Genomic DNA, 14,240 nt, shown 5'->3' on the forward strand with positions numbered 1-14,240 from the left:
CGAGAACTCAACCTTATGAGCTCGAGATCGATTCTACTACCGTGTTTGGTGGAATTCGATGTCCCGGAGGCTAGGACTCAGTCTAGAAGCCTTTATTCACTCGTTGTTGATGGAATTATTTATCATGGTTGTGACTAGGTCAATGCTAAGGGCTCGGATCAGGGATCGTACTCAAGAGTCGCTCTTTGGTAGCTTGCACTTGGACCGAAGGTAAGAAAACTGCACCCAGAATAGGATGTACATGATTGGGGCTCGGTCCGAATGTTGAGTATACACTACAACAAAAAAGGTAATTTGCGTCAGTTTATAACTGCCACAATTGAGTTTTTGCGTCGGTTTTATATGTGACGCGGAATCCCATGTCACAAACGCCAGTCTGGTTTGCGTCAGTGAAGCACTGCCACAAATGTTAAAAACGAGTTTTTTTTGCGTGAGTTCGGAATTGTCACATAAAGTATTAACCAGGGAAATTGAAAATATTTATGCCAATTTCTTTGGCCTATTTTGATAAAAAAAAACAGCAGCAGAAATAGAAAAACAACAGTAAAACAGAAAAACAACAGTATCCTAACTAAATCAATAATAAAATATAACTTAAAGAAAAAAAAATTAATATATACATATTTAAACAATTAAAGCCAAAATTTAAAAAGTTAACAAAATATAAACAAAAATTTACTCAAAACATTCAAACTAAATAGTTAATAAATTGGAACTTTTACAAAATATATACATTAATATATATATACTCATTTACATAAATAAATCCGAAATTAAATTAAAATTTAAAAAAAATAAAAAAGTTAACAAAAAATAAAGAAATTATAATAAAAAAATTCTAAAAAAATAAAATGTTAAAATGCAAAGTTTAAACCTAAAACAATTAAATAATCATTAATATAAAACTATCCAAACATTTACTTATGGTAATTGAGCAGTGTGGGTTCTTGAAATAGAAAACCCCAAAAAACTAAGAAAGTTTATGGGTTATCAAATAATAATCTTCAAAAATTCAAAATCTATACAAAAAATTATATATAAGGTTCATAAACATATAAATATATATATCATCATTTTTACATTAAATTGAAAAGAAAAAAAAGATAAAAACTTACTAAGGTTCATAAAATTATATATAAGGTTCATAAACATATATATATATCATCATTTTTACATTAAATTGAAAAGAAAAAAAAAAGATAAAAACTTACCAAGGTTCAAAATCTATACAAAAAATTATATATAAGGTTCATAAACATATATATATATATCATCATTTTTACATTAAATTGAAAGAAAAAAAAGATAAAAACTTACCAAGAGGAGGGAAAACTCGTTGGGGCGCCGCTGGTTTTCTCCAGTTTTTTAGAAAGTTAGGTTTGCAATGTAAGGGGTTGTCTCGGGAACGAAATGGGCTTAATTCATTTAACATGCCATTTGCGTCAGTAGCCCACTAATGGTAACATCCTGTTTGCGTCAATGGGGCACTGACGCAAGCGACCCTGTTCAACGCCGTCAATGTATGTTATGACGCAATTGCCCCCGCATTTGTGTGTAACGACCCAAATTTACTAATAAGGCTTAAGGGCCTTGGTTAGTGTGCCGGGAAGACATAACTGGATTATGTGTGATTTAAATGATTAAATGCATGATTATGTGATAAGTATGCTTATATGATTATTTGGATATATGAGATGCATGGTTATGAGTATTAGTATGCATGTAGGCCCTGATTAGATTATAAGGGCATATTCGTAATTTTGGCCTGCTGAGGGCATAAATGTAATTATTTGTGATAAATTGTTGAGACCACATTATTATGTGGATATATTTGCAGCTTGTGACTCGAGGCGATCCTAGTAAGCGGTTTAGCGAAAAAAGTCACGGTGGGGATTTATACCCGGCTCGAGGGAGCCTAGGGGTATTTATGGGAATTTGGGAAATATATTAGAGACTATTTGACATTGAGGAAAATAATTGGTGATTAATTAGGTGACGGGGTTTAAGCGATAATTATTAGGGACACTCGAGGAATTAGCGGGAACTAGGAACAAATGACCAAAATGCCCTTAGAATGTTTAAAGGCTTAGGATTTAAGTGGGAGGGCAAAATGGTCATTTGTTGGTTAAAAGGAGATAAGGGTGTTTTCTACTTTTTACACTTAGTGGGATTTGTAGAATGTGTTAGAAACGGAAAGAAAGAAGAAAAACAGAGACTCCTTTTCCCTTTCCCTATTGATCACATTTTCTCTCACTCTCCTTAAAGATTTTTGAAGCTATAACTCAGAGGAAGCTTAGGCTGGAGCTTGGGGCTTGGGACCTTGGTGAAGCTAGAGGGTTTAGCAGGAATTATCCACTCAATTGAGGTAAGGTTTAAAGGTTTTGATGAGTCTTCTGAGCTTTGTTAGAGTTGATTTCTGAACTTGGGTTTTGGATTGAAGTTAAGGGAATTAAGCTTTGGGAACTGAGGAGCTAAAGGCTGGAAGGGCTTAGAGGGCAACCTAGGGTTGAATTCCCCATTAAAGGTAAGGATTTCTGAGCTTGATCATTTGGGTTGCTGGGTTGATTCTGGTTTTTCTAATGAGTTCTTGAGTTTTAAGTTCAATTCTTGTTTTCTTTGTTTGATGGTGCATGTGGCCAAGTTTTATGTTGTTGGGCTTTGTGGGATGAGATGCAGTGGATGGTAGGCTCAATTTGTAGTGTGGTTATTGTTTGGAGGGGTTTTAGGGAGTTTTGGCTCGGGGAAATTCGAAGGAAAACTCAGGGGAAGTTTTTGGTGCTGATAGTAGCGTTGTAGCGCTAGCTGTAGGGCGCTACAGCGCTAGGCCTGGTTTTCCTGGGCATTTTTGTCTCTGCTTGTAGCGCCCACTTTGTGGTGCTGTAGCGCTACCCTATCTTCAGAAATGAATTTTTGGGGTATTTTCTTAGGGTTTTTGCCTGGGGGCTCAGGGTTTGATTCCACCACCCCATTTGGTGGAATTAGGGCTTCCCGAGAGCTCGGGATTGGTCCCGAGATTAGGTTATGGAATTGAATGTTAATGAGGGTTCTATGTTACATTTGTGACTAGGTGTACGCTAAGGCTTGGTCGGGATCGTGCTCGAGGATCGTTTCAATTAACCAAAGCGCTCGGAATCAAAGGTAAGAAACTGCACCCGGTTATGCGATTATGTTGGGACTAAGAGTTCCCTGTATTTTTATGTGATGTCATGAGATGGTATTATGCCATGGGGACATGTGATAAACGGCCTAAGGGTGCTGGAATCAATATTTGCGCACAGGGTGCGACTCGACCACTAGTAGCTGAGGTTAAGTACATAATCACTGAGCTCGGCCTAAGCGAGTCGGAGTTAGTAGGACCATCAGAGGGTGCGGCCTAAGGGCGTCGACCCTGGATTTTGGTGTGATATGTTTATTGTTGTTTAAACTGTTGATTGTGACGAGTTTGTTATCTGAATAACTTATTATTGGTTTATAGGTTGGTATCATTGTTTATATGAGCAATATGACTTGTACTATATATCTGATTGATGGTTTGTGAATTATCTGTTTGTTGATTGTCGCTTATGCTATGCATTATAGTTTTCTTGTTGGGCCTTGGCTCACAGGTGCTACGTGGTGCATATAAAGGCAAGGGCAAGGTGGACTAGTCATGAGTTGGAGAGCTTTGAGGCTGAATGTACATAGTCAGTTGATCGGCCGCCACGGCCGAGGAGTAGTACAGGACAGGAGAAGCCTAAATGTCTGTTTTGCCCTTAGAGTGGCTAGTACTTGTTTACAACCTGGAATTTTTGTAAACTGTCTTTTAAACTCTATTTCTTTTGGGATCCCATGTACGAAATGTTTCATCTAAATGAAATGTATCTTTTATGACCAAAATCTTTTAACCCTAGTTCAATTATAGTTTCAGTAACACGTTTCTAACTAAATGACTTGATTAGCAAGTCTTGCACCTTTATAAACACAAAGTGTAACGGTCTTGACTACCCAGGGCGTTACATTGTGGCAGTGCCCAACTACAACAAATGCTAATTCTTGGTCAATAGCATCAGTCAACTGCGTTGACTGACGCGTTTGACTGGCACAATTGCCCTTTTTTGTAGTAGTGATAATCTTGATTTGGGTGTTAGGCCTATGAATGCACATGATTATGATTATGCCTATGTATGTTTGATTAAATGTATTATAATACATTGTATCTGTATATATGTATGATAAATGGAATATGTGATTGTCTGCTGTGACTAGGGAGCTCGGTTTATAAACCAGGGAATTGTTGTGATATCTAGTTAGAGATCGACTTATTAGTCGAGGGCATATCTGATTTGAGGGGCTCGACTTATAAGTCGAGGGTCTTAAAGCTTCGACTTATAAGTCGGGGGCATGTGAGGCTCGACTCATAAGTCGAGGACCTGTAAACCTCGACTTATGAGCTGAGTTTGGCATTATGATTAATTCTCAAAAATGTCAATTTATTAGTTTTAAGGTGTAAAATAAATTAAGTTTTAATTAATATTTTCATGAATTTATTGTAATATTTGTTTTAATTGAAAATATTAATTTTTAATTTAATTTACGTTTAATTTTCAGGAAATAATTTGCATTTGGACAATAATAAAAAGATAAAATAAAGAAATAGTTAAAATTGAAAAAAAGAGAAGAGAAAATGGTATTTTTGAGATTAAAGCCTAAGAAGGAAGGCCCAAAACCGAAGGCCCAGTCCCCTATCTTCCTCTCTCCCAATACCAGGTGGCGCGCCTGCATTGCGCCATGCGTCTGTGCCTGGCCTCAGCTCCCTGACCCGCGGACCTGCCCATGTGACCCGCGCCCCATCTGGCTCCCCAGCAAGCCCAACCCGAGTTCAACCTGTCAGCAGCCAAGCCTCCTTTCAGCAAGCCCAACAAGCCCAGCGGCCCAACGCAACCCACCACCCATCCGGCTCTTCTCCTCTCCCAGCCAGCGCCTACATGGCGCCTCCCCATTGGCTGGGAATGGGTCAAAACCCTCTTCTGCCACCAGCCACCTTCAACCCATGTGTTTGTGGATATTGGGCCTTGCACATTACTATTTTGAGCTTTAAAGCTCATGTTTTTGTGGTATTTTAGAAAAGGGAAAAATGACCATACACCAAAATAGCTAGGTTAATATTAATAATAAGATTTGATTTTTCAAAATCATATTTTATTATTAATATTTCAGATTTATTTTGTAAACCTCATTTTGTTGTTTAATGTCTTTTTAGTCCTTTTCTTCCTCTATAAATAGGGACTCCTTTTTCACAATTAGAATGTAATTTTGAGAGTAAAGAAACTATAGTAAAATTTCTACTCACTTTCTTCTCATATTTTCTTCTTAGAATTTTGTGAGAATCATGAGCATAATGGCCTAATCTTCCTAGGAAGGTTAGGGATGATGTTATTTTGCTACTTTGATTTACTATGTTCTTAATATAATGTATTTGAGTTATTTATGTTCTTTCATCCCCATCTCTATTTTGTTATCTTTATTTACTTGTACTAATAGTATATAAGATTAGTCATGCTCTTTCTATGTGCTTCCAATTAGTAAAAGTAATATTGATACATAATTTTATGTCTAATCTTCTATTGCATTATTGCCCTTAGGTATTTTGTCATTTTTAGATTTTTCATAAGATTAACATTGTGCTTTTAAAGTAAAGAACTTTATAACTCAAATGGACTAATGTTAGAAAAAAAAATATGGACTTTAATGTTAGATTTTCCAAGTAAATGTTGGGATGTGAACTATTTACTTGTGTATTTTTGTAAATCAAGTAACCAAGTAACTAAACAAGCATATGGATGATTCTTGAAACATTTCCATTTCTCAAACTCTTGATTACATCTTGCCTTTATTTCACTTATCTCATTTGATCATTTCATCAAAAAGACAACACCAAAATCTCAAATCTATTTTCATTTTCATTTTTTATTTATTTCGTGTTACTAATTTTTTTGTGTTATTTTCTACTAATCTTTTGATTTTAGGTTACCTCCTTGTGGATCGACCGCCCGATTATACTACAACCACCACTTAGTGGTTGTCACGATTTGGGCGTTAAACAAATTTTGGCGCCAAACAAATTTTGGCGCCGTCGCCTGGGAGGTAGTTTTCAAAGGTTTAGTGAAATTTTTACCAAAATGTTAGTAACTTTATTTGTATTTTTGTTGGTATAACCATTGTGTTGGTATAGTTTTTTTTTTATTATTATTTTATTTATTTACTAATTTTTAGTTAATTTGATTATTATTATTAAACAAAAAAAAAGAAAAAAAATTAACTAAAAATCAAAAAAAAAAAAATTTATTTATATATATTTTCTCTTCATTTTTTTTTCTTTTTCGGCAAAACAAACAAAAAAGACATATACATATAAATATTCATATATATATACATATCTATAAAAAAAATCCAAAAAAAAGAACGATATATATATATTTATATAATTATCTTTTTTTTTTTCTTTTTAGCTAATTCTTATTCCATTTTTCTTTCTTAATTTCTATTCTATTTTTTTAGTTTAATACATGTTGATGGTAAGAACTCGTCAACTAAGTTGAGTTGGAAAAATTATCAAATCAAGATCACTAATTGGAAAGCTGTAAAAACTTGAACAATAACTCAAGAACAATGATAGAACAATAATGGAGAATTCAGTCTTTCATTCACACTCAAGCCTCTGCTACAGTAAAATTTCCAACCCCCTTTCAGGTGGTCTTAGAGTTCATTTTATAGTAGGCTCTAATGGCCTTAGGTACATAGTGGTCTAGGAGACCATAGGGTACATAAGTACTGTGTCAGGAGAGTGGCTTCAGAGGTCGTGGTCGTACATCCCGTACAGGAGCAGGTGTCAAGAGAATGTCTCCACTGCTTGTCTGTACCCATGTCTGATACGTGGTGGCAGGCGTAGTGGCGCAGGAGGTAGTGGTGTCGGCTCTGACCTATGGCCGTAGACGTACGGACCATGATCCTTACCCCAGCAGTCTCGCTGGCACTGGCATCTGTACTCAGTACTTGGTCGTACAAATATGTCCCATTCGACTCGTACTGGATCTCCTAAGCGTAGGGATCCCAAGGTGTAAGGAATGGGACCCTTGGTGTGAGGTGGAGATCTTGGGTCCTTGGTATGAGATGCTTGAAACACCCCGAGGCCACCCACAGGCATAGGTGATAAGCACGTGGCCTTGTCAGGCGTCTAAGTGGGTGAGGCGAGATGCCTCCTTCGCAGGCCTCCTTCGCAAGGCCTCCCTTGCGGTGTGGCTTGGACCCAGATGTGTGGGGTGACAGGGCGACGGCCTCCTGAAAAGACGATGGCCCGAAGGGCCTCTCGAGGGCGCGCGCGCGATGGGCCTCGCGCGGACCTGCACACGAAGTGCCATTGACGGCCTCGCTTGGTGTTAGTCCCTACGGCGCCTGGTGGCCTCACGAGATGGGTGGCCTCGTCCATGCGTTGGCCTCGCGGGATGGAAGGTGGCCGAGGGCCTCGCTTGGTGCTAGCCCCTACGTTGGCCTCGCGAGATGCAAGGTGGCCGAGGGCCTCGCGAGATGTACAGCGCCTGGTGGCCTCGCGAGATGGGTGGCCTCACCCATGTGTTGGCCTCGCGGGATGGAAGGTGGTCGAGGGCCTCGCTTGGTGTTAGCCCCTACGTCGGCCTCGCGAGATGCACGACGCCTGGTGGCCTCGCGAGATGGGTGGCCTCGCCCATATGTTGGCCTCGCGGGATGGAGACCTTGCGAGATGCAAGGTGGCTGAGGGCCTCGCGAGATGCACGGCGCTTGGTGGCCTCGTGAGATGGGTGGCCTCGCCCATGTGTTGGCCTCGCGGGATGGAGGCCTCGCCCCTGGCCAGACGCGCGTGGATGAAGGCCTCGCGAGAGAGGTGAGGTGAGGTGCGATGGCTTCCCGAGGCGACGGTGGCCTAAGGGCCTTGCCTCGGCCTCATATTTTCTCTTGATGAGATTATGAGCATTAACACTTGCCCCCTAGTCTAGGAGAGTACCTTTAGTGCTCTTGTAGACTATTCACCTTGATTCCTATAAATAGGTCCTCATGCATGGCCTAATATTTACACCTTATTTCCTTGGCTTAGTGGTGCATAGACCCTTATTCCTTTCAAGAGGTAAGGGGTTCAATCCCCCACAACCTCACTTTCACCATAGTTCCTTTCATTTGTTTTATATATTTTTTCACTTCATTTTTTTTGTTTTTTTGTTTTACATATGAGCTAATTTCTTGGTGTGTATATTTTATGACTAACACACCTTTCTAGTTCATTCTTGCAGACGTGCCTTTTCGACTCTTTGGTGCTTTTCGCTCCCTGACCTCCTTTGGACCCCAACTTCGCTCTCTTAATCGCTTGAGGTATATTTTCTTTCCTTCTCCCTTATATATATATATATATTTTATCGGGTCCAAACTAGCAGTACTTGGGATGGGGTACATTAGTCTGAGCTTGTAGTGAGTTTGACCATATGCACGCCCCTCCTCTTTGTTTTTTTGTTTTTTATACCCTGTAGTAGGCCATTTAGGGCGTTTGCATCTAGAGGTATTAAGCCTATTCCTTTGTGTTTTGTAGCCTTCCCCTCGTTTATACGTGAGCCCCTTTTGCTGTTGGGACGTGGTTTCATGGCCAGTGACAGCCCGTCTGACATACCCCCAAAGGCTGAGTTTATTGACCTGTCCTCAGACTCAGAGTCCCCTGAGGGCAACCCTCACCAGGACTATGACTCCTTAAGGCAAGCTCGCATCCGCCACCTTGAGTGCATGGCCGAACTTAGGCGTAAAATTTGGGTGGTGGAGAGCGAAATTGACTCGGTGTCGAGAGGAGATGGAGGACCTTCACCCCTGGGCCTTAGTGACCATATAGCGCGTCTTAGGACGACCCTTTTTGAATTGCGGTGGGAGTTATAATTTATGGAGGGACACATTCCGCCAGAACCTCCTACTCCCTCTTCGCCTGATGACAGTCATGGGGCTGCTAGCTCCTCTCCCCAGCCCTTAGTCTCAGTTTATCCTAACTTAGTGATCCCGCCATCGCTCCCTCGATGGAAAACTCTTGCTAGGAAGAAGAAATGGAGGGTTAAGTGTTCTACCTCTTCCTCACATCTTTCTTTTGATTTTGCAGATATGTCGAAAGCACGCAGACAGGTGTCCGTCCAGGAAGAGGACGACGCCCCCTATTGGCGTCCAGTTTAGTGTCACACGTGTCTCCGAAAAAATTGAAGGTGATCGTGAAGCACTACCACGTTGCTCCAAAATACGCCCTGCATGCTCCTTAGGAGGCCTGCCGGGCCGACCGCCCTGAGAAGGGCTTTGTGGCTTTGAGTGAGCAGATTTTGAAGGCGGGTGGCACCATTCCTCTGCACCCGTTTTTCGGGGCGGTTCTCAACTACTTCGATTTGGCCCCTCTTCAACTGTCGCCCAACAGTTGGTTGACTTTAAGCTGCCTTTTCATTTGGTTCAAGGGAAACGTCAAACGCGCCCCGACGGCGCAGGAGGTGCATTCCCTGTATAACCTTATGGGAGTGCACAAGTCCAAGGGCTTCTACTACCTGCAGAAGGCCAACAATGAGCTCCCCTTAATAGAGGGCTCAGTGTCCAACACAGGGCCTTGGAAACAAGACTTTTTCTGGGTAGAGGGGGCTTTCGCGCCGACCCTAGTAAGTATCCTGATCTTTCTCTTTTTCTTATTAGAACTTACTGTTTTGCACTCTTGCTTGTACTGACATTGGCATGGATTTTGCAGGGCAATTTGCTGATCCTTCGGTCATTGGGCCAGAGGTGGAGGCCATTAACAACCTCATTACTGCAGACTCCGCCCTGAAGAAGGCGGCGGTCTTATTTACTGTGGTGAACCTCAACCGCCACCAGCTGTCCTCGGTCTCTGACCCCAAGTTCCTGTGGTCAGTTACTGGGTCTAAGAAGGCTATGGCTATGCCGGCTGGGCCGTCCCTACACGACGGTGAGGCCGAGGAGGAGATGGAGGATGCCCCCCTCGAATGTGGGGGATCTCATCAGCGCCCCCTGTCCCCCGGGGGATGCCCTCCCTATGGCTCCCATGACCAGGACATGGCCTTTCAGTCTCTGGACCCGCAGGCCGCAGCGAGATGTTACGCTCCCCCTGGCCTTGATGGCTGTGACACCTTCCCTCAGGTCCCTCATGATATTGGCTTACCGGATGCTGATTTCGTCGACCTCGCGGAGCCCCCTTCTAATGTACCAGGGTTTCAGTTTTTCTCCTTCCCTGCGCCTCCTCCTGCTTCGGCGATCGGGTCATCCGTTCCTGTCCAACAAGATGCCCCTAGCGCGGAGGCAGAGCCTTGAGTGACTAGGATGGCCTCCGCCTATGCGCAGCGTTTCATTCAGATTGCCTCGGACCTCCCTGTCTCCGACTGGAGAGGTCTAGGGAATGTGACCCAACCAGACCTTGGGGAAACCCTAAGGCGTGCCGCGGCCTGGGTGAGGTCTTGCACCTTGCGTCGATTAGTATTATGTATATATGTACATGTGTTTTTCATTTTGTTGCTTATCACTGACGCCATTGACTTTCTTGTGCAGATCTACATCATGTCCCTTCGGCATGCTGACACATCCGGCGTCCTCTCCGCATCTACTGCTGAGAGGGACTGCCTCACGGCCCGGGTCCAGGAGCTCGAAAATGAGCTTAGCGAAACCAAGGTCCAGTTGTCAAAGGCCCGGACTAAGTCTGCCAACTTGTTCTCGAAGAGGGAGAAGGCGAAGGCCAAGATCAAGGAACTAAAGGGCAAGGCTAGACGCTTGGAGCGCGAGCTCCAGGGGGCCAAGGCCGCTGTGGCTGCGTCGCAGGAGAGGGTTACTCAACTGGAGACCGAAGTTGAGGCCCTTAGGACCGAACTACAGTCGGCTCAGGAGAAGAACGCTTCCTTGGAGGCGGAGAGGGCTTCTTTGGAGGTGAAGAGGATCACCACCGAGCGCAGGTCTATAGATCGTGCTCTTTACAATGTGTGGAGGCAGGATCCCAACTTCGACTTCTCCTCTTTTGGTGAACAGGCCGTTGCCCGAGCGGCCTGGTGGAGCGCCCACTGTAGGAGGCCTTGAAATAGTCTTGCTCCTTTTTTGTTTTCTTTTTACTTTGTAATATCATTATCAGTGCTACTTTTCTTTTGGTAACTCTTGTAATATTTCAAGAACTCTGCTTTTTTTTTTAATGTATAAATACATATGTTGCTGTTTATTTCTTGTTCTATTGCATTTGAGGCCCTTTTAAGCCTGTATGATGGGGTTTGGTTGGTTCCCCTTTTTTTTTTATCTATCAGGCTGGAGGTCCTTTGGAGCCCATGCGAGAGGGTTCACTGGGACCTCTTTTGGTGCCTCTTGGTTGCTTCTATAAGGATATTTTGACCCCTTGGGTCTTAGTTATCCCTTTATGTTTTTCTTGCGCGCGCTTATTATTTCTTTGCGAGAAGCGTCCTTCTTGTCGTTATTCATAGTACTATTTTTGCAAGGGTCTCCTTTGGGACCCTTTTTGGCTAGGCGGCTTGGTGGCCGCTCTAGACTTATTATTATTGTCGTCACCATACATTTTTTTGTAAGTCCCTATGGCCTCCCTTGGTGTTCATAAGGGTAGCTAATCCTTGCGATCCCAAGGGATACCTTGTAAGGACTTCGTTTAAGGCCCTAGTATAGGGGGTCCCTTTGGTTTTGGGTCACTTCCTCTTGATAGAGGGTCCTTTATAGGATACTCTTGGTAGAGGGTCCTCTTTTTTTTTTAGGGGCCTCCTTTTTAGGAGGGCTGGGGGTCCTCTTGGTAGAGGGTCCCTTTTAGGGGCCTCGTTTTTAGGAGGGCAAGGGGTCCCTTTTTAGGATCCTTCGTTATAGGGCCCTTTTTAGGTTCCCTTTGCTAGCCGCCTGCTGTCGCCTCCTATCCTGCCCCCCAAGTGTCTGGTGAAATTTATTTCGGCAGGCACTTTGATGCCCACGTAGCGAAGGAAAATAATACATGAGGTTGCGAACAGTTTCACCCATAACATGCAGTTCCATTCATTACATTCATAATAAACAGTCTCATACAAATAGTTGCAACGGTACATATGAGGTTTTCATATAAAACAAAAATAAAAAAACTCACACCTACTTAGGAGGCTATCTAAGTAACCTCTTTGATTTCTCCCTATCATATTAAGACAGCGTGCAACACTTGTCCTTTTACCATCGGACATGGGCGCCTTACTGGTAGTACTTCCTCAGGTGCTCTGCGTTCCATGCTCGGGGTATGATGGTGTCGTCCATGCGCGCCAGCTTGTAAGTGTTTGGAGGGATGCACTGAGCAACCTGGTAGGCCCCCTCCCAATTTGCCCCCAGCACTCCTGCGCCTGGGTCTCGTGTGTTAGGGAGTACCTTCCTTAGCACCAGGTCGCCAACTCTGAAAGTTCTCTCTCGCACCCTCGAATTGTAGTACCTCGCGGCGCGCTGCTGGTACACCGCCACCCTCATTTGCGCTTTTTCTCTCTTCTCCTCAAGCATGTCTAAGCTTTCGGCCAGGGCTATGCGATTGGCTTCGTCTCCATATGCCTGTACCCTGTGGGACTCGACTCGCATTTCGACTGGGAGCACGGCCTTGCACCCATAGGCCAAGGAAAATGGGGACTCCCCAGTAGTCGTGCGTGGGGTGGTTCTGTAAGCCCACATCACATTTGGTAGCTCATCTACCCAGGCTCCCTTCATTTTTTCTAGCTTTGTCTTCAGGTTCTTTTTAAGGACCCTGTTTATGGCCTCCACTTGCCCATTGGCCTGGGGGTGTACAACCGCGGAGAAACTCCTCCTTATGCCCTTTTCCCTACAATATTCATCGAAAGCTCCTCCCTCGAACTGGGTACCATTGTCGGAAATAACCTTGTAGGGTACTCCATATCGACACACAATGAATTTGTTGACGAAAGAGGTGATGGGCTTGGCGGTTATCTTCATAAGGGGTTCTGCTTCTACCCACTTAGTGAAATAATCCACTGCCACCACCGCGTACTTCGCTCCACCCCTGCTTGTAGGAAGAGCGCCGATTAAGTCTATCCCCCAGATAGCGAAGGGCCAGGGGCTGGTCATGCTGGTCAGTTCGCTTGGGGGTTTCCGAGGGTAGTTGGCGTGCCTCTGGCATTTGTCGCATTTCGTGGCAAAGTCATGCGCATCTTTCTCCATGGAGGGCCAGTAGTATCCTTGTCTCATGGCCTTCCTAGCCGTGGAGGGTCCGCTCTCGTGGTTGTCGCACTCTCCCTCATGTATCTCCTGTAACACTTTCAGCGCCTCCTCCTCTTCTACACATCGCAGTAGTGGCATTGAGAATCCTCTTTTGTAAAGGACCCCATCTACCAGGGTGTATCTTGCGGCCTTGTACACCAACCTCCGAGACTCATTTTTATTCGCAGGCAAGGTTCTTTCTTCCAGGTACCTCTTGATTGGCTCGGTCCATGATTCCCTTGGGACGCTAATCATGTGCACGTCCGCGCCTTCGATGCTGGGCTTTGGAAAGTACTCCACGGGTATTGATTCCAAGATATCACCATCCTTGGTAGATGCCAGCTTTGCGAGTGCATCGGCATGGGTGTTCTTTTCTCTGGGGATTTGCTCTATAGCATATGCCACCAACCGTCCCAGATAGCCCTTCACCTTCTCCAAGTAGGCTACCATCTTGGGTCCCCTCGCCTGGTACTCCCCCTTTACTTGGCATACTACCAATTGAGAGTCACTGAAGATTTGAAGGCGCGTCACTCTCAGTTCCTGGGCTAAATGCAGGCCAGCTAAGAGCGCCTCGTACTCTGCTTCATTGTTGGAGGCCTCAAACCCAAATCGGATTGCGCAATACATTCTATGTCCCTCGGGCCCAGTCATCATGATGCCCGCTCCTGATCCTCCTTCATTTGACGCCCCATCAACATGCAAACTCCACTCCTCTAAACCTCCTAGCTCTTCCTCCGTAACAGGCTGCTCCCCTTCTTCATTCCTTCCTTCATTCGGCTGATGGGTGAGCTCTACTATAAAATCTGCCAGCACCTGTCCATTGATGGAAGCCCTTGGAGTGTATACAATATCAAATTGACTTAGCTCAATCGACCATTTCATTAGTCTCCCCGAAGTCTCGGGCTTATGTAAGACCTGTCTCAAAGGACTATCTGTTAGGACTTCAATTGTATGTGCATGGAAGTAAGGCCTCAACTTCCTCGATGCCACCACTAGCGCATAGGCCAATTTTT

This window comes from Humulus lupulus, chromosome 9, assembly GCF_963169125.1.
Source record: "Humulus lupulus chromosome 9, drHumLupu1.1, whole genome shotgun sequence".
In the NCBI taxonomy this organism is placed as follows: domain Eukaryota; kingdom Viridiplantae; phylum Streptophyta; class Magnoliopsida; order Rosales; family Cannabaceae; genus Humulus; species Humulus lupulus.